Here is a 20,670-nt window from a genome sequence, read left to right on the forward strand (position 1 = left end):
AAAAAACTAAGAACCTCAAAAGTTTAAAACATGTTTGTTTACATTTTCAGGTTATTTTGACATACAAGAGGTGTTACAATGACGCCTATTAATAACTGTAATTTTCTGAAGAACAGTTTGTTGCGCTCTTAATGTTAAATTAGTCTCACAAGGACTGACTATATCATAGTGACATAGTTGACACCATAATAAATTCTGTAGTCATAACATTATGCACAAAGTCATCCAATTCAGGAGCAAACATTAAGTTTTATTGTTAGTATTATTGTAAGTGTTCTTTAAGCACGCTTGGTTTTCCTTCTTTTATTGTAGATGTTCATTTAAGTTTCCGATCACCAATTCAAAGTTTGCTCTTTCCAGTAACTCTCTAATGTTTCTTTTGTCTTGTACAATGACCTCACTTTCTCAAAAAGAAAAAAAAAGCATTTCCTTATGCGCTGCGTAGGAGTAATAACAGCAACACCTACACACTATTGCGCAAAATTTCCATCTTTACTCAATTGTGCAGTCATACAACTGCAACACCAATTACAGTTCTTATAGTATGAGTATGAATGTGCAATGGCGTAAAACTATTGGACCCATAAAGTGAACTCACATGATAGGATGCCTGTGTAAACTTGTCAAAGACGTCAAGCCTTCGCTATAAAATATATAAAAAAGGACGAAAGTAAGTACAAAATGTACAAAAAACAAGCTTACGAGCATGTAAGAAAGATTGTTTTCGTGAAATAACAAAAACAGCATGAGAGCCATATGGTGAGCATCCTAAATAGCATCATTAAAAATGGTACTAAGAAAGATTACCCTCAATACTTCTCAGACGCAAGCGTAAACAATGACAAAATTAACAAAGTAATTGAAAGCATGAGAGCAATAAGGTCAGCATCCTAAATAGTAGGGGTGTGGGGAAAAATCGATTCGAAATCGATTCTCATTTTTAAAAAATCGATTTTTTTGTTTTGTTTATTTTTTTATCAATCCAACAAACCACCACACAGCAATACCATAACAATGCAATCCAATTCCAAAACGGAACCTGACCCAGCAACACTCAGAACTGCAATAAACAGAGCAATTGAGAGGAGACACAAACACCACACAGAACAAAACAAAAGTAGTGAAACAAAAATGAATATTATCAACAACAGTATCAATATTAGTTATCATTTCAGCATAGCAGTGATTAAAAATCCCTCATTGACATTATCATTAGACATTTATAAAAATAATAAAAAAGAACAATAGTGTCACAGTGGCTTACACTTGCATGGCATCTCATAAGCTGGACAACACACTGTGTCCAATGTTTTCACAAAGATAAAATAAGTCATATTTTTGGTTTGTTTAATAGTTAAAACAAATTTACATTATTGCAATCAGTTGATAAAACATTGTCCTTTACAATTATAAAAGCTTTTTTTTTTTTTTTATCTACTACTCTGCTAGCATGTCGGCAGACTGGGGTAGATCCTGCTGAAATCTTATGTATCGAATGAATACAGAATCGTTTTGAATCGAAAAAATATCGTTTTTGATCGAAAAATGGAAATTAATCGAAAAAATCGATATATTGTCGAATCGTGACCCCAATAATCGATATTGAATCGAATCGTGGGACACCCAAAGATTCGCAGCCCTACTAAATGGCATCATTAAAAATGACACTAAGAAAGATTACCCTCAATACTTCTCAGACGCAAGTGTAAACAATGACAAAATGAACAAAGTAGTTAAAAGCTTCAATTAATTTGTAAATATTGGACCAAATCTGGAGGTGTCATGTCTGTGATGGCAACATATGTTGTTCCAAAACCTGTATGGACCTTTCAGCATTAATGGTGCCTTCACAGATGCTGGCTTTTGAACTTTGTGCCTATAACAATCCGGATGGTTATTTTCCTCTTTGTTCCGGAGGACACCACGTCCACAGTTTCCAAGTTTATTTTGAAACGTGGACTCGTCAGACCACAGAACACTTTTCCACATTGCATCAGTCCATCTTAGGTGAGCTCGGGCCCAGCCAAGCCGACGGTGGTTCAGGATATTGTTGATAAATGGGTTTGGCTTTGCATAGTAGAGTTTTAACTTGCACTTACAGATGTAGCGACCAACTGTAGTTACTGACAGTGGCTTTATGAAGTGTTCCTGAGCCCATGTGGTGATATCCTTTACACTCATGTCGGTTTTTGATGCAGTACCGCCTGAGGGATCAAAGGTCCGTAATATCATCGCTTACGTGCAGTGATTTCTCCAGATTCTCTGAACCTTTTGACGATTTTACGGACCGTAGATGGTAAAATCCCTAAATTCCTTGCAATAGTTCGTTGAGAAATGTTGTTCTAAAACTGTTCAACAATTTGCTTACAAAGTGGTGACCCTCACCCCATCCTTGTTTGTGATTTACTTAGCATTTCATGGAAGTTGCTTTTATACCCAATCATGGCACCCACCTGTTCCCAATTAGCCTGCACACCTGTGGGATGTTCCATATAAGTGTTTGTCACTTAATGCTGGCATCAAATTCTAAAGTTAATGATTATTTGCAAAAAAAATAAAAATGTTTATGAGTTTGAACATCCAATATGTTGTCTTTGTAGCATATTCAACTGAATATGGGTTGAAAATGATTTGCAAATCATTGTATTTTGTTTATATTTACATCTAACACAATTTCCAACTCATATGGAAACAGGGTTTGTAAAATAATGCTATTTGGTAACAGTAGACAAGAAAGTCAAACACAATTACAAATAGACAGAGTAGACATTGAAAGGATAAGAGAAATCACATTTTTGTATGTAATATTAGACAATAAAATAAACTGGAAATCTCATATAAAAATAATGAAACAATTTGGCAAGAAATAATTCATTAACGAATTAAGCAAAATATGTATTGGACCAAAAATGACTTCATATCAGTCTACTGTTCGATAATGTTACCATATCTGAGATATTGTGTAGAAAAATATGAGGAAATATGAGACGATCTGTCATATCTCGTGTCACTTGTTTGTCATGTTTCCTTAGTTTTGTGTTCATTTCTTGGTCAGCGCTCTTATTTTAGTTCCACTTCCTGAAAGGCTCCCTGAGCGCTCGTTCCCTCACTCTGTCCCTGATTAGCAGCCTGGCACACCTGGTTGCAGTTGCCAATAAGGCCACTATTCATGCCTGCCTCGCCCTCCAGTCAGGGCTCGATGATTGAGCTTTGTTACTGACTTTTAGCTGCTTTGAGTTTAATCAAAGACTTGTCTTACCTGCACGTCATCTTCCTGTCTTCTGCATCTTGGGGTCACAACTACCGCAGCCAAGCGAGTCCCTGACAAAATAAATACCAAAATACGCTTTATTCACCTACAGTGTTACAATAGATCAGTTAGAATAATATATAATATTGAAAGAATCAAACATTTTGAAATGTAATGATTTGGTGCATTTGTAAACAACTCCAATTATGCAAAAAAGAAAAAGAAAAATGTCTTTCCCTCTTAAATAAACTTTTTTGAAGTTGAGAAAGTATATTTTATTATGCTCACAAAAATATCACATTACACGTTTCATTTTACAAATGCAAAGAAGACTAAAAGTTGTCAGAAAAGAAATCCAATCATATTTAATTTCGTCTTGTAGATGGGTGGGACGAGTTCCTAATATATCCAGAGTTATTTAATAGGGTCAAATATTAGGGAGGGTGGGGCTTAGCTACAAAGTAAAGCCAATCAGGTGCTTTTCCTTGTCAGATGAGGAAGTTTTTCACTGGGCGGTGCCAATATTAGACCCAAATACTGATGACATCTATTAAACAGACAAGAAGCAAGGAACCATACAGAGACAGAGTTCAATTTAGCTCATGAGGAGAACGCATGGCGCTGCACGCTTAGTCACAGTCTCGCCCTACGCTCTAAGGTTCAGCTCCCGCGTCCCTCTATTTATTCAAGAGTTCCATAGTCAACATCACTGAGGCCGCCTCTAAAAGGAGTGGTCACATATATCATGCAAAGCATGAATGTGCTGGGGCCTTGTGATTTCCTCGTTTCTGCTTCGTCTGCGTGCTGTCATCTTATCTTCGTTGAGGTCCTTGAAGTCCTTGGCTGTTAGCGGGCTAAAACAAAGGTAACATCTGCGGCTGAGGCCACCCCTCAGACAAGAAGTCTTGTCCTTACACAGATAGAAACAATGCAGCTTGAGCACAATAGCTAATAACTACAGCATCAGACTTTAAGCTTATTAAAGTCATGCGATAATACATATACATGATTATTCTAACTGCCAAAACAAAAATGTGCGGCTTTAACGTGTTCTACATCGTAATATGAAGAGGACACATTTTATTTTTGACGTTATAAGATGCCATCAGCATTCGAGCCATGGTGACTTCTACACAACTGTAAGTTAGATTTGTGTATTTGCTGTTTCTACCGCATTTATAAACAAATTATGATGAGAGCAAGCATCGTAACTTTGTTTCACAACACAAGTGTGTACCTGCTGAGCCAGAAGCGTAACATAAAAATTACTGTTTAAGTTTCTCTGTGTAAATGGGAAGAGAATACAGAATCTTTAAGGCACGATGCATCTGACGTGATGATAAACTAGTTTGAGAAGAACGTTTTGTATTATTCATAAGACTACTGTACTTTTCAGTTTTGTAAATGTTGACTATTGTGTGTGAAGTCCTTCTTAAAGTTAAATTCAATTTAAGAATTAGGCCATCTCGTTAAAAATAAATCTTTTGCTGGTTGATAAAATCAATCAGTCAATCAATCAATGTTTACTTACAAACCCCGTTTCCATATGAGTTGGGAAATTGTGTTAGATGTAAATATAAACAGAATACAATGATTTGCAAATCCTTTTCAACCCATATTCAGTTGAATATGCTACAAAGACAACATATTTGATGTTAAAACTGATAAATAATCATTAACTTTAGAATGTGATGCCAGCAGCACATGTGTGTGTGTATATATATATACAGTGGGGCAAAAAAGTATTTAGTCAGCCAGCGATTGTGCAAGTTCTCCCACTTAAAATGATGACAGAGGTCTGTAATTTTCATCATAAGTACACTTCAACTGTGAGAGAAAGAATCTGAAAAAAAATCCAGGAATTCACATTGTAGGAATTTTAAAGAATGTATTTGTAAATTACGGTGGAAAATAAGTATTTGGTCAACCATTCAAAGCTCTCACTGATGGAAGGAGGTTTTGGCTCAAAATCTCAGGATACATGGCCCCATTCATTCTTTCCTTAACACGGATCAATCGTCCTGTCCCCTTAGCAGAAAAACAGCCCCAAAGCATGATGTTTCCACCCCCATGCTTCACAGTAGGTATGGTGTTCTCACTCAGTATTCTTCTTCCTCCAAACACGACGAGTTGAGTTTATACCAAAATGGATACATGGATGATACAGCAGAGGATTGGGAGAATGTCATGTGGTCAGATGAAACCAAAATAGAACTTTTTGGTATAAACTCAACTGGTGGTGTTTGGAGGAAGAAGAATACTGAGTTGCATCCCAAGAGCACCACACCTACTGTGAAGCATGGGGGTGGAAACATCATGCTTTGGGGCTGTTTTTCTGCGAAGGGGACAGGACGATTGATCCGTGTTAAGGAAAGAATGAATGGGGCCATGTATCGTGAGATTTGGAGCCAAAACCTCCTTCCATCAGTGAGGAATGGTTGACCAAATACTTATTTTCCACTCGTTGTGTTTGGAGGAAGAAGAATACTGATTTTTGGGGTACAAACTTTGACTTGAAAATTCATTTCCAAGAAAGGAAAATAGAGAGGAAAAGGAAAAGAGGACTCAGGGGCATTGGCTAATTTGGGGCATTTCGGAAAGTCATGGTCATTAAAGGACCTTTATGAGATCTATTGAGACACACCATTAACGTGTGTTCGGCTTTCAACAAAATTGACTCATCCTAGAGATAACAAATCTAGAGTTATTTATTGCTCGAGAGAGACAGTGCGGTCATGGAACACCCAGAAAAGGAACAAGGGTTGTTTCGCAATCTTTCCTTGTCTCGTCCACATTCTAGAGCCTGAGGGGTCGGGAACCTTTTTGGCTGAGAGAGCCATACAAGCCAAATATTTTAAAAAGTATTTCAGTGAGAGACATATAATATTTTTTTAAGACTGAATACAACTAAATTTGTTCATTTTTAAGTAAGACCAACATTTTTAGAGTATAATAAGTCTCTAATTTTTTTAATAACATTCTTATTATGAAGCTAACCAACATTAAATAAAATACTATTTACCATGAATGCGACTTCTTGAACAGGTGCGGTAGGAACCAGATGGATGGATTAAAATGCATGAAAATGTTTTATATTTTGAACGTTATTTTTGACACTGTGATTACCAGCGGAATTATTCATTACTTATCGTGTTAAGCAATGTCAGCTCAGATTTATCTGAGAGCCAGGTGCAGTCATCAAAAGAGCCACATCTGGCTCTAGATCAGGGGTGCCCACACTTTTTCTGCAGGCGAGCTACTTTTCAATTGACCAACTCGAGGGGATCTACCTCATTTATATATATCATTTATATTTATTTATTTATGAAAGAGACATTTTTGTAAACAAGTTAAATGTGTTTAATGATAATACAAGCATGTGTAACACATATAGATGTCTTTCTTTCACGAAGACAAGAATATAAGTTGGTGTATTACCTGATTCTGATGACTTGCATTGATTGGAATCAGACAGTAATGATGATAACGCCCACATTTTAAATGGAGGAGAAAAAAAGTTGTCCTTTCTGTACAATACCACATGAAAGTGGTTGGTTTTTGGCATCTAATTCATCCAGCTTCCATACACTTTACAAGAAAAACATTGGCGGCAAATTCCGTAGCTTGCTTGATTGACATTCACGGCACCCGAGGGTCTTGTGAGATGACGCTGGCTGCTGCCAGTTCATTATTATGAAAAAATGACAGCGAGGAAGGCGAGAAAAACTTTTTATTTCAACAGACTTTCGTCAAAACTCTAAAGGCCGACTGCACATTTCCTATCTTCACAATAAAATCCCTGCTTCATGCTGCCTGCGCTAACAAAATAAGAGTCTCGGAAAGCTGGCGTGCACAAGTGATGTGCACGCCAGCTTTCTGAGGGATCGCTTGTGCACGCCAGTTTTCCCAGACTCTGTATTTAGTTAGCGCAGGCAGCATGAAGCAGGGCTTTTATTGTGAAGATAGGAAATGTGCAGTCGGCCTTTAGAGTTTTGACAGAAGGTACGGCGCGAGAGTCTGTTGAAATAAAAAGTGTTTCTCGCCTTCCTCTCGGTCATATTTTCATAATAATGATCTTGCAGCAGCCAGCGTCATCTCACAAGACCCTCCGGTACCGTGAATGTCATTTAAGTGACGTCTTGGTGAAGATTGATGATCACTCATTTTTAGGTCTATTTTTTTTAAAAGCCTGGCTGGAGATCGACTGACACACCCCCCGCGGTCGACTGGTAGCTCGCGATCGACGTAATGGGCACCCCTGCCTTAGAGCCATAGGTTCCCTACCCCTGTTCTAGACTCTAGGTTTACATGTAATGGAGCTGGCCTAGCCTGGTTATGGGCAAAGTTTGCATTCTCAGATGACTACTTCTCACATGTAATTCTAGTGTATGTGACTCACATGTGATAGTGCATCCACATTTGGATAAGAAACATTCATTCTGAAAGTGCAGCGGCCCTAAGATGTAAGCTTTTACCGTAATGACACACAAGAACTTACATACTGCAAGTCATCAATTCTTGAATGAAACAGAAGCACTTTTACGTTAGAACAGGGGTAGGGAACCTATGGCTCTAGAGCCAGATGTGGCTCTTTTGATGACTGCATCTGGCTCTCAGATACATCTTAGCTGGCATTGCTTAACACGATAAATCAGTGTTTTTCAACATTTTTTGAGCCAAGGCACCTTTTTTTTTCACTGAAAAAATTTTGAGGCGCTCCACCAGCGGAAAACGTAAAAAAATGAAACTCAGTAGCCGTTATTGACGATAAAAAGTTGTTCTCGCAATAGCTCTTTGTCTCATTGTAGGTGTACTGTCACCACCTGTCACATCACGCCGCGACTTACTTGGAGTTTTTTTGGTGTTTTCCTGTGTGTTTTGCGCTTCTTTTTTTGGTAGCGTCTCCTCTTTTGTTGGTATTTTCCTGTCGCAGTTTCATGCTACTCATCGCACCTGCTTTTGTTTTTACAATCAAGACTATTTAAGTTGTGCGGACGCACTCCTTTGTGTGGACATTGTTGATTGTCTTGCCATGTACGGATGTACTTTGTGGACACCATCTGCTCTCCACGCTTTAAGTCCAGCATTCTGTTTTTGTTTACTTTGCAGCTAGTTCAGTTTTAGTTTAATTTTGCTTCAATGCCTTTACTAAGCGGCACTCTCCTTTTGTTTATTTTTGGTTGAATATAAAACATTCTCATACATTCTAAACCATCCACCCGTTCTCAACCGCACCCGTTCAATGGTAAGAACTATTTTATTCATTATTGGTTAGCTTCAGAATAACAATGTTATTAAAAAGAAGAAGATACTTATTATATATGTATGTTGGTTTTAATAAAAATGCACACATTTAGTCGTGAAGTGAAGTGAATTATATTTATAAAGCGCTTTTCTCTAGTGACTTAAGCATTTTTACATAGTGAAACCCAATATCTAAGTTACATTTTTAAAGCAGTGTGTGTGGCACCGGGAGCAGGTGGGTAAAGTGTCTTGCCCAAGGACACAACGGCAGTGACTAGGATGGCAGAAGCGGGGATAGAACCTGCAACCCTCAAGTTGCTGGCACGGCCACTCTACCAACCGAGCTATACCGCCCAAGTTGTATTCAGTGTTAAAAAATATTATATGGCTCTCACGGAAATACATAGTAAAATATTTGGCTTTCATGGCTCTCTCAGCCAAAAAGGTTCCCGACCCCTGCGTTAGGGGGACCCACCAAATACACGTGAAAGGTTATTGGTTGATATACAAACCCCGTTTCCATATGAGTTGGGAAATTGTGTTAGATGTAAATATAAACAGAATACAATGATTTGCAAATCATTTTCAACCCATATTCAGTTGAATATGCTACAAAGACAACATATTTGATGTTCAAACTAATGAACATTTTTTTTTTTGCAAATAATCATTAACTTTAGAATTTGATGACAGCAACACGTGACAAAGAAATTGAGAAAGGTGGCCATAAATACTGATAAAGTTGAGGAATGCTCATCAAGCACTTATTTGGAACATCCCACAGGTGTGCAGGCTAATTGGGAACAGGTGGGTGCCATGATTGGGTATAAAAACAGCTTCCCAAAAAATGCTCAGTCTTTCACCAGAAAGGATGGGGCGAGGTACACCCCTTTGTCCACAACCGCGTGAGCAAATAGTCAAACAGTTTAAGAACAACGTTTCTCAAAGTGCAATTGCAAGAAATTTAGGGATTTCAACATTTACGCTCCATAATATCATCAAAAGGTTCAGAGAATCTGGAGAAATCTCTCCACGTAAGCGGCATGGCCGGAAACCAACACTGAATGACCGTGACCTTCGATCCCTCAGACGGCACTGTATCAAAAACCGACATCATTCTCTAAAGGATATCACCACTTGGGGCTCAGGAACACTTCAGAAAACCACTGTCACTAAATACAGCTCGTCACTACATCTGTAAGTGCAAGTTAAAGCTCTACTATGCAAAGCGAAAGCCATTTATCAACAACACCCAGAAACGCCGCCGGCTTCTCTGGGCCCGAGATCATCTAAGATGGACTGATGCAAAGTGGAAAAGTGTTCTGTGGTCTGAAGAGTCCACATTTCAAATTGTTTTTGGAAATATTCGACATCGTGTCATCCGGACAAAAGGGGAAGCGAACCATCCAGACTGTTATCGACGCAAAGTTGAAAAGCCAGCATGTGTGATGGTATGGGGGTGCATTGGTGCCCAAGGCATGGGTAACTTACACATCTGTGAAGGCACCATTAATGCTGAAAGGTACATACAGGTTTTGGAACAACATATGCTGCCATCTAAGCGCCGTCTTTTTCATGGATGCCCCTGCTTATTTCAGCAAGACAATGCCAAGCCACATTCAGCACGTGTTACAACAGCGTGGCTTTCCAAAAAAAGAGTGCGGGTACTTTCCTGGCCTGCCTGCAGTCCAGACCTGTCTCCCATGGAAAATGTGTGACGCATTACGAAACATAAAATACGACAGCGGAGACCCCGGACTGTTGAACGACTGAAGCTCTACATAAAACAAGAATGGGAAAGAATTCCAGTTTCAAAGCTTCTTTTTTTCATTCCACTTGCTGTTTGGCTCCACCACTCCTCTGGCCTCTCTCTCTCACTTGATTGGGAATCTGGCCACACCTGTTACAGGTTGCCAATCAGGCTTCTTAAATGTCAGTTGCCTTTCAGACAAAGCTGGATTATTTTAATTGTTACAGTTGTTATGGAGCTTTCTTTGCTTTGCTTTTCAAGCTTGCCTGTGCTTTCTGTGCACACCCTGATTGCGATAATTAGGGACTCTTTTGTCTTTTTGTATCCTGTCTCGCCATCTTGGGGTCACAACCATCTCAGCGAAGAGTGTCTATTTATCAAACCCCGTTTCCATATGATTTGGGAAATTGTGTTAGATGTAAATATAAACAGAATACAATGATTTGCAAATCCTTTTCAATCCATATTCAGCTGAATATGCTACAAAGACAACATATTTGATGTTCAAACTGATAAACATTATTTTTTTGCAAATAATCATTAACTTTAGAATTTGATGCCAGCAACACGTGATAAAGAAGTTGGGAAAGGTGGCAATAAATACTGATAAAGTTGAAGAATGCTCATTAAACACTTATTTGGAACATCCCACAGGTGTGCAGGCTAATTGGGAACAGGTGGGTGCCATGATTGGGTATAAAAGCAGCTTCCATGAAATGATAAGTCATTCACAAACAAGGATGGGGCGAGGGTCACCAATTTTTAAGCAAATTGTCGAACAGTTTTAGAACAAAATTTCTCAAAGAGCTATTGCAAGGAATTTAGGGATTTTACCATCTACGGTCCGTAAAATCATCAAAAAGTTCCGAGAATCTGGAGAAATCACTGCACGTAAGCGATGATATTACGGACCTTGGATCCCTCAGGCGATACTGCATCAAAAACCGACATCAGTGTGTAAAGGATATCACCACACAGGCTCAGGAACACTTCATAAAACCACTGTCAGTAACTACAGTTGGTCGCTACATCTGTAAGTGCAAGTTAAAACTCTACTATGCAAAGCAAAACCCTTTTATCAACAACACAAAGGAACGCCGTCGGCTTGGCTGGGCCCGAGCTCATCTAAGATGGACTGATGCAAAGTGGAAAGGAGTTCTGTGGTCTGACGAGTCCACATTTCAAAATATATTTGGAAACTGTGCATGTGGTGTCCTCCGGAACGAAGAGGAGAATAACCATCTGGATTGTTATAGGCGCAAAGTTCAAAAGCCAGCATCTGTGATGGTATGGGGTTGTATTAGTGTCCAAGGCATGGGTAACTTACACATCTGTGAAGACACCATTAATGCTGAATGGTCCATACAGGTTTTGGAGCAACATATGTTGTCATCCAAGCAACGTTATCATGGACGCCCCTGCTTATTTTAGCATAGCAATGCCAAGCCACGTGTTACAACAGTGTGGCTTCGTAGTAAAACAGTCCGGGTACTTTCCTGGCCCGCCTGCAGTCCAGACATGTCCCCCATCGAAAATGTGTGGTGCATTATGAAGCGTAAAATACGACAACAAGACCCCAGACTGTTGAACAACTTAAGCTGTACATCAAGCAAGAATGGTAAAAAATTCCACGTTCAAAGCTTCAACAATTAGTTTCCTCAGTTCCCAAACATTTATTGAGTGTTGTTAAAAGAAAAGGTGATGTAACACAGTGGTGAACATGCCCTTTCCCAACTACTTTGGCACGTGTTGCAGCCATGAAATTCTAAGTTAATTATTATTTGCAAAAAAAACAAAGTTTTTGAGTTTGAACATCAAATATCTTGTCTTTGTAGTGCATTCAACTGAATATGGGTTGAAAAGGATTTGCAAATCATTGTATTCTGTTTATATTTACATCTAACACAATTTCCCAACTCATATGGAAATGGGGTTTGTACCATGAATTGATTAATGTGGACCCCGACTTAAACAAGTTGAAAAACTTATTGGGGTGTTACCATTTAGTGGTCAATTGTACGGAATATGTACTGAACTGTGCAATCTACTAATAAAAGTTTCAATCAATCAATCAAACCGCGACACTTGGAGTTCTTCTTAACAACACACGCGCATGAGTTTTGCTTTACATTTAATATTCAAAGTATTTGTTTTTGTGTGCAAATAAACAAATACAAATAAAAATGTAAAACATGCCATTGGTCTAAAGCAGGGATTGGCAACCCAAAACGTTGAAAGAGCCAAATTGAACCAAAAACACAAAAAAATACATCCGTCTGGGGACGCAAAATAATGAAAAGCCGCATATAAGTGTTATAATGAAGGCAACACATGACGTAAGTCTCTATATTACCTATAATAGCCTTCTATCAAAATGACTATGTGTCGCAGGCTGAAGCAAATCTTTGTTGACAGAAATGTTGAAATGTAATATTAATTCTACACATTTTTACAACATTAGAAACCATTAGTAAATCGGAGCCTACTCAGTAGGTGACATAACTCCTGGAAATTACTGGCTTTTAATGGCCAAAGGTATAAATGTGTGTGTCCAAGTTAGAGAAAATGACAGGCTGTCTTCTTTTAATAGATTTATTGCCATCTTTGGCAAGCTAGGTAATGTTTGCTGTAGTCTGGAACAACATGGCACACAAACAACTACCGTATCTGGAATGCAGCCAATATTACATACAGATAACGTGTCCTGAGGCAAGCAAAACTAAATTATATACAAAGAGGATACAAGTAAAGGATATTAAATGAGCTCAAATATACCTAAAACTGAGGCATGATTATGCAATATGTGCATACACCTCACCTAAATAGCATGTTAGCTCACCTTTGTTCATTCACGCACAGTATACAACTTTCGGTGGGCAAAATGAGACAAAGAAGGAGTGGAGGATTTTGCATGTAAACAAAGTGTTGCGTCACAGTCCACACTATAGTGGGTTCAAGAACTGCCGAAATTAGTAGGACAAAACAATGTTCAACAGATAGTCTCATCAGTGAAGTATACACACAAACATACTAAACATATTAAACATACCTAAAACTGAGGCATAATTATGCAATATGTGCATACAGCTCGCCTAAATAGCATGTTAGCATTGATTAGCTTGCAGTCATGCACTGACCAAATATGCCTGATTAGCACTCCCAAAAAGTCAATAACATCAATAAAGCTCACCTTTGTGCATTCCCGCACAGTATACAACTTTTGGTGGACAAAATGAGACAATGAAGGAGTAAAGGATTTTGCATGTAAACAAACTGTTGTGTCACAGTCCACACTATGGTGGGTTCAAGAACTGCCAAAATTAGTAGGACAAAACGATGTTCACCAGATAGTCTCATCAGTGAAGCATACACACAAACATACTAAACATATTAAACATACCTAAAACTGAGTCGTAATTATGCAATGTGTACATACAGCTCATATAAATAGCATGTTAGCATTGATTAGCTTGCAGTCATGCACTGACCAAATATGCCTGATTAGCACTCCCAACAAGTCAATAACATCAACAAAGCTCACCTTTGTGCATTCACGCACAGTATACAACTTTTGGTGGACAAAATGAGACAAAGAAGGAGTAGAGGATTTTGCATGTAAACAAAACTGTTGCGTCACAGTCCACACTATGGTGGGTTCAAGAACTGCCGAAATTAGTAGGACAAAACGATGTTCACCAATTAGTCTCATCAGTGAAGTATACACACAAACATATTAAACATATTAAACATATCTAAAACTGAGGCGTAATTATGCAATATGTACATACAGCTCACATAAATAGCATGTTAGCATTGATTAGCTTGCAGTCATGCACTGACCAAATATGCCTGATTATCACTCCCAAAAAGTCAATAACATCAACAAAGCTCACCTTCGTGCATTCACGCACAGTATACAACTTTTGGTGGACAAAATGAGACAAAGAAGGAGTAGAGGAATTTATATGTAAACAAAACTGTTGCGTCACAGTCCACATTATGGTGGGTTCAAGAACTGCCGAAATTAGTAGGACATAACGATGTTCACCAATTAGTCTCATCAGTGAAGTATACACACAAACATACTAAACATATTAAACATTTCTAAAACTGAGGCATAATTATGCAATATGTACATACAGCTCGCCTAAATAGCATGTTAGCATTGATTAGCTTGCAGTCATGCACTGACCAAATATGCCTGATTAGCACTCCCAACAAGTCAATAACATCAACAAAGCTCACCTTCGTGCATTCACGCACAGTATACAACTTTTGGTGGACAAAATGAGACAAAGAAGGAGTGGAGGATTTTGCATGTAAACAAACTGTTGCGTCACAGTCCACACTATGGTGGGTTCAAAAACTGCCAAAATTAGTAGGACAAAACAATGTTCACCAATTAGTTTCATCAGTGAAGTATACACACAAACATATTAAATATATTAAACATATCTAAAACTGAGGCATAATTATGCAATATGTACATACAGCTCACATAAATAGCATGTTAGCATTGATTAGCTTGCAGTCATGCACTGACCAAATATGCCTGATTATCACTCCCAACAAGTCAATAACATCAACAAAGCTCACCTTCGTGCATTCACGCACAGTATACAACTTTTGGTGGACAAAATGAGACAAAGAAGGAGTAGAGGATTTTGCATGTAAACAAAACTGTTGCGTCACAGTCCACACTATGGTGGGTTCAAGAACTGCCAAAATTAGTAGGACAAAACGACGTTCACCAAATAGTCTCATCAGTGAAGTATACACACAAACATATTAAACAGTGGGATTTCTAACAATGGGAAGATTTGTGTCATGCTTGTCCTCAAACAAAAAACATACTAAAACAAAACAAAAAAAATTCATTCCTTTTTTAAAAGTGCTCCAAGGAGCACTAAGGAGCTGTGGTCTAAAGCCAATTCAAAATTAGGATTCCAATTAGGCGTCAGTCAAAACACAATAAATGAGCAAAACATTATAATAACAAAATGTTCCTTACACAAAATACCTTTGGAAAAAAGTTTGGCGACAATATGAACTTAAATAATACGGTCCTTTTAGATACTGCCGCGAATCGATCAAGCTGATCGCGTTCAAAACGATGCTAAATTAGCAGTAAACTCTAAAGGCTTTTAAATAGAGAATGATGCGATACTGCTGAACCGTAACTATAACAGTTAAAAAAAGGACGGGTTTACTTACTTTGAGGTAGAAGTTTGCAAGGGCCGTTGAATCCAGTTCTTTTCAGTTGGTCATAGCAGAAAAAGCAAACACCTGCATAGTAGGACAGAAAACACACACACCAGAGTTAGACTCTAATTCAGGCCTGGGCAATTATTTTGACTCAGGGGGCCAAATTTAGAGAACAAAATGTGTAGGAACACTAATACAAAACCTCACAATAATGTCAGATTGAATGCTAAAAACGTTATGACAGACCGCCTTAAAAAACAGAATGGAATTTTTTTTTTTTTTCTGAATGAGACACCCAGAATGTACATGAAAATCCAAAAATTGGGATATACAATATTAACTATGAAGGATAAAACACTGAATATTGACAACATATGAACAACTTCCCCCATTACCTCCCTCCTTGGCACTCAGCATCAAGGGTTGGAATTGGGGGGTTAAATTCACGGTGGCAGAGGGGTTAGTGCTTCTGCCTCACAATACGAAGTTCCTGCAGTCCTGGGTTCAAATCCAGGCTCGGGATCTTTCTGTGTGGAGTTTGCATGTTCTCCCCGTGAATGCGTGGGTTCCCTCCGGGTACTCCGGCTTCCTCCCACTTCCAAAGACGTGCACCTGGGGATAGGTTGATTGGCAACCACTAAATTGGCCCTAGTGTGTGAATGTTGTCTGTCTATCTGTGTTGGCCTGCGATGAGGTGGCGACTTGTCCAGGGTGTACCCCGCCTTCTGCCGATTGTAGCTGAGATAGGCGCCAGCGCCCCCCGCGACCCCGAAAGGGAATAAGCGGTAGAAAAGGATGAAGGAAGGAAGGATCACCAAAATGATTCCCGGGCGTGGCCACCACTGTTGCTTCATGCTGCCTGCGCTAACAAAATAAGAGTCTCGGAAACTTGTGCACGCCAGCTTTCTGAGGGATCGCTTGTGCACGCCAGTTTTCCGAGACTCTGTATTTAGTTAGCGCAGGCAGCATGAAGCAGGGCTTTTATTGTGAAGATAGGAAATGTGCAGTCGGCCTTTAGAGTTTTGACGGAAGGTACGGCGCGAGAGTCTGTTGAAATAAAAAGTGTTTCTCGCCTTCCTCTCGGTCATATTTTCATAATAATGATCTTGCAGCAGCCAGCGTCATCTCACAAGACCCTCCGGTACCGTGAATGTCATTTAAGTGACGTCTTGGTGAAGATTGATGATCACTCATTTTTTAGGTCTATTTTTTTTAAAAGCCTGGCTGGAGATCGACTGACACACCCCCCGCGGTCGACTGGTAGCTCGCCATCGACGTAATGGGCACCCCTGTTATACATCAATGATGAAATATTTACATTGCATCGGTTTAGTTTACTAAATTGCAATTTTAAATTTCGCACGGAAGTACCATGCTAAAGTGATGACGCGTGCGCGTGACGTCACCAATTGTAGATGACATTTTGGTCCAGCACCGTTCACAGCTATAAGTCGTCTCTTTTCATCGCATAATTCCACAGTATTATGGACTTCCGTGTTGCTAAATCTTTTCCAATTTGTTCAATTAATAATGGAGACGTCAAAGAAGAAAGACGTAGGTGGGAAGCGGTGCATTGCGGCCGCCTTTAGCAACACAAACACAGCCGGTGTTTCATTGTTTACATTCCCGAAAGATGACGGTGAAGCTTTACTATGGAACAGAGTGGTCAAGCGAACATGGTTCCCTACCACATGTCAACCGGCGGTGAGAAAATGGTGGTAATAGGTCGGATCTTACCGTAGACATGAGCGGAGAGCTTGCGTCGTTCCTCCTTCACATGTCAAAGAGGCAGCTGCGGACTCTCTTGTCTCCTCCCACCGGCCCGCCCCTGACCGTCGGATGCTTCCACCGTCGTATTTAACCTAATGTTGATTAGGTGAAATATGGGAGAATGATTACACCTGGAGGGACGCTGACGGAAGTCACCCGGAAAATCCGAGAATATATAGGTATGACGGAAAAATCGAGGGTGTATAGGTATGACGCTGTAAAGGGCCTTTCATATAAAACTCGGGCGCCGCACCAACATTAAATTTTCACATCAAGGTGCGGGCCGCAAATTAACGTCTCACGGGCCGCATTTTGCCCACGGGCCGCGGGTTTGAGACCCCTGTTCTAAATAATACCCCCCCACCCCTTAATCTTAATCATACATAGTCAACATAAATACAGTTTTTACCTAATTGTGAGAAACATTACTAAGATAAAACCATTTACTTAAACAAATTAAAACGAATAAATAAAAAAGTAAAAGTTCCTCGAGGTAATGCAAATATGCCACGTCATTTCCTGAATGACTCTATTAAGGAAGTGGCCCGGGATAAACTTTCTCTTGTTACTTCCACTTGAATACGTTAATTTACACGTTCTTTACCCTAAAAACGTTCAATATATTATGATTTATTTACAGTAGGTACACGAATAGTACTTATTTAGTCGAATATTAGACTTCATACTTGCATGTGATGCTTCTTCTGTCGATTCCTCAGTTCAATGCGACGTCGTTGAACCGACACCTCGACTTATAGCGCCGCTCAACGGCATAAGTGGGTACTGCACGCATTTGAACTACATATTAGGGCTGCACTGCCACCCAGCGGTGAGATTTGCCAGTTGCATGAAAATGACAATCTCGGGCTGTAATATAAATTTTTTTTCATTTTGATTTATCTCCTTCATTGATGTTCATATTTACACACTTATGCTTGAAAAGGAACAGGATGAAGAAAACTTTATATTTCCTGCCCCCTTCAACATAATAAGTAGTCTTACTTAATAGATAGCCCAGATTCACAAGCATACAAACCAAAAAAAGTGCATCAAATATGATGAAAACAAACAAAAACACACACACACAAAAAAAAAATAAAAAGGGCAAAACTGCATGAAGTACAAACCGAACAAGAAAAGTAAATACACCTCACGGGATGATACAAAACGAATACAAAACCAGACAAAACATAAGTGAAATTAAACTTTTTATGATTAAATTCAAAATAATTATTCTGGCAAATCTAGAAAATCTGTAAAATCAAATTTAAATCTTATTTCAAAGTCTTTTGAATTTATTCTAATTTTTTTGTTCTGGAAAATCTAGAAGAAATAATGATTTGTCTTTGTTAGAAATATAGCTTGGTCCAATTTGTTATATAGTCTAACAAAGTGCAGATTGGATTTTAACTTATTTAAAACATGTCATCAAAATTCTAAAATTAATCTTAATCAGGAAAAATGACTAATGATGTTCCATAAATTATTTTTTAAATCTTTTCAAAAAGATAAGAATTAGCTAGTTTTTCTCTTCTTTTTTTTTGGTTGAATTTTGAATTTTAAAGAGTCGAAATGAAGATAAACTATGTTTCAAAATTAAATTTCCATTTTTTTCCCTGTTTTCTCCTCTTTTAAACCGTTTAAGTGTTTTTTTTTGTCATAATTTATTCCCCTTTAAAAAACTTTCCCTAAAATGAAAAAAAAAGTACAACGGAATGATACCCATTTATATAAAGGTAAATTGAGCAAATTGGCTATTTCTGCAATTTATTGAAGTGTGTATCAAACTGGTAGCCCTTCGCATTAATCAGTACCCAAAATCAGTACTCAAAAAAGGTTGGTGACCCCTGATTTAGGGTTATATAAATAAACATTAATTGATTGATTGATAACGTCACTTCCCTATCTATCCCCGGAAGTCCCGCCCCCCGCAAATGTCATTGGCTGACACCCCGTAGACAAGCTCCTACATCAGGGGTGTCAAACTCGAATACAGAGTGGGCCAAAATTTAAAACGGAACAAAGCCGCGGGCCAAGGTTGAACAAATGAACCTTTAATAGGGACCCAAACAAGTTTTGCATTAAATATTGAACAAGCAAGGCTTATATAACTTTATAGTGACATGCAAAATCCAGTTTAAAATAATAATAATAATAATTAAAAAATATCAATCAATCAATCAATGTTTATTTATATAGCCCCAAATCACAAATGTCTCAAAGGACTGCACAAATCATTACGACTACAACATCCTCGGAAGAACCCACAAAAGGGCAAGGAAAACTCACACCCAGTGGGCAGGAGAATTCACATCCAGTGGGACGCCAGTGACAATGCTGACTATGAGAAACCTTGGAGAGGACCTCAGATGTGGGCAACCCCCCCCCCCCCCCCCCCCCCCCCCCCCCTCTAGGGGACCGAAAGCAATGGATGTGGAGCGGGTCTAACATGAACTGTGAAAGTTCAATCCATAGTGGCTCCAAGACAGCAGCGAGAGTTCAGTTCAAGCGGATCCAAGACAGCAGCGAGAGTCCCGTCCACAGGAAACCATCTCAAGCAGAGGCGGATCAGCAGCGTAGAGATGTCCCCAACCGATACAGGCGAGCGGTCCATCCTGGGTCCCGACGAGCGGTCCATCCTGGGTCTCGACTCTGGACAGCCAGTACTTCATCCATGGCATATTAAATCAAATTTTAATAAAAAATGTAATGCCTCTTTTCTATTTGCAGCCTTCTGAGGTAAATATCAAAATAAATTTTTTCCATAGGCTAATAATACATTTTGAAATAAAATAACCACTTATGAATGAATCAAACATTCAAGCCTTGAAGTCAACAAGAGAAAGTGCATGAATAAATTGTTAATTATTGCTCAGTTTGCTGCACTGATTTGCTTTACCACTGAATATGGAACAAGCAATAATTATATAACTTAATAGTGCGACTTTCAAAAAAACAAACAAAAATATCAATGGTAAAATACATACAATTTAAATAAAACATTTAATGCCTCTTTTATATTTGCAGCCTTCTGAGGTAAATATCAACATTACATTTTTCCACAGGCTAATAAATCTTAAAATAAAATAACAATGCGATGGGTGGGGTTGGGGGTGTGGGGCGGGGTTAGTTGGTAGCGGGGGGTGCATAATTGTAGTGTCCCGGAAGAGTTAGTGCTGCAAGGGGTTGTGGGTATTTGTTCTGAACTCTCGCGGCTGTGTTGGAGCCACTATGGATTGAACTTTCACAGTATCATGTTAGACCCGCTCCACATCCATTGCTTTCGGTCCCCTAGAGGGGGGGGGGGGGGGGGGGGGGGGGGGTTGCCCACATCTGAGGTCCTCTCCAAGGTTTCTCAATCAATCAATCAATCAATGTTTATTTATATAGCCCCAAATCACAAATGTCTCAAAGGACTGCACAAATCATTACGACTACAACATCCTCGGAA

General features: G+C 39.0%; 1 long non-coding RNA gene across 2 annotated transcripts in view; it reads right to left on the bottom strand.

Annotated features, from left to right (window-relative positions):
- Positions 1–17,959, bottom strand: part of LOC133539586 (uncharacterized) — a 96,002-nt gene extending 78,043 nt beyond the window's left edge. For both annotated transcript variants that reach the window (XR_009803440.1, XR_009803439.1), the window contains exons 1-4: positions 17,906–17,959; positions 17,187–17,311; positions 15,459–15,530; positions 3,260–3,321 (exon numbers count right to left, since the gene is read on the bottom strand). This is a non-coding gene — a long non-coding RNA (uncharacterized LOC133539586). The remainder of the gene's footprint in view (positions 1–3,259; positions 3,322–15,458; positions 15,531–17,186; positions 17,312–17,905) is intronic.
- Between the last annotated feature and the right edge of the window lie 2,711 nt (positions 17,960–20,670).

Source organism: Nerophis ophidion, linkage group LG21 (assembly GCF_033978795.1).
Source record: "Nerophis ophidion isolate RoL-2023_Sa linkage group LG21, RoL_Noph_v1.0, whole genome shotgun sequence".
NCBI lineage: Eukaryota > Metazoa > Chordata > Actinopteri > Syngnathiformes > Syngnathidae > Nerophis > Nerophis ophidion.